At 37.3% G+C, this 1,100-nt stretch overlaps 1 non-coding gene across 1 annotated transcript; it reads right to left on the reverse strand.

Moving 5' to 3' along the window:
* Positions 1-515: 515 nt before the first annotated feature.
* Positions 516-568, reverse strand: LOC123728821 (U7 small nuclear RNA). Its single transcript, XR_006760593.1, has one exon. It is a non-coding gene; the product is annotated as a U7 small nuclear RNA (small nuclear RNA).
* Positions 569-1,100: the final 532 nt, after the last annotated feature.

A 1,100-nucleotide genomic window follows, 5' to 3' on the forward strand; every position in this document is an offset into this window, starting at 1 on the left:
TGTACTATAGTTAACTGTAAATACTACAGTGCAAAAACACTGTAGTGAATACTATAGTATCTATACCATAGTATTCTATAGTATTTTTTCATGTGGGTCTGTTGGGAGAAGCAGATCGGCGGGAGATTGAATTTGATTGTGGCCTTGTTAAGAGTAACTTCTCATGAGTGTCCTTGGGGAGAGTAATGTTGCTATCTACCTTCATAGATTCTTACTTCCCAGAAGTCTTCATTCTTCCACCACTTTAAACTAGATTATGATCCAAAACGCAGATGTGGATTGGATATTGGTCTGTAACTAGAGCATGCAGTTTTCCCTGGTCACCCACATGAAAAACGACTATAGTTTACTATGGTATAAATACTGTAGTGTTGCTATATTTACACACTATAGTACTCACTATGGTGTTTTTGCGGACATTACTGTAGTGTACTGTAGTGTTTTTGCTGACATTACTGTAGTATACTGTAGTATTTACTGTAGTGTTTTTGCCTTATTAACTTTGACATGGAAGTGGGGGCTTTCCCCTGGAGGAAACCTACTGAAGAAATACCAAAAGAGCACATTTTCCATAACCTATAATTAGGTAAGACTGGTGTCTGAACGAATAGGTTCAGCGCTTATAACCTATATGGCAGTGTTTCTCAGCCCTGGTCCTCAAGTACCTCTAACAGTACACATTTTATTGCAGCCCTGGACAAACACACCTCATTCAACTCATTGAGGGCTTGATGATTAGTTGACAAGTTTAATCAGATGTGCTTGTCCAGGGTTACAATAAAAATGTGTACTGTTGGGGCTACTCTAGGACCAGGGTTGGGAAACACTGCTATACGGAATACAATATATGGTATATACTTGGCATGTAGGTTTCTCACTCATTGGTGGTACAAATTGGGATGGGGGGGGGGTTGAGGAATATTAAAATGAAATATATATTGTGTAGTATAGTATTCTACTGTTTACTACAGTTTACTACAGTGTACTACAGAATTCTGTAGTATTCTATAGTAAATTATAGTATTTTTTTCATGTGGGTATGAGGGTGTTTACCATGACTTATAAAATAAAATGATCTTTTTCTTGAAATGATTTCCAGC

This window comes from Salmo salar, chromosome 18 (assembly GCF_965601325.2).
Source record: "Salmo salar chromosome 18, fSalSal1, whole genome shotgun sequence".
NCBI lineage: Eukaryota > Metazoa > Chordata > Actinopteri > Salmoniformes > Salmonidae > Salmo > Salmo salar.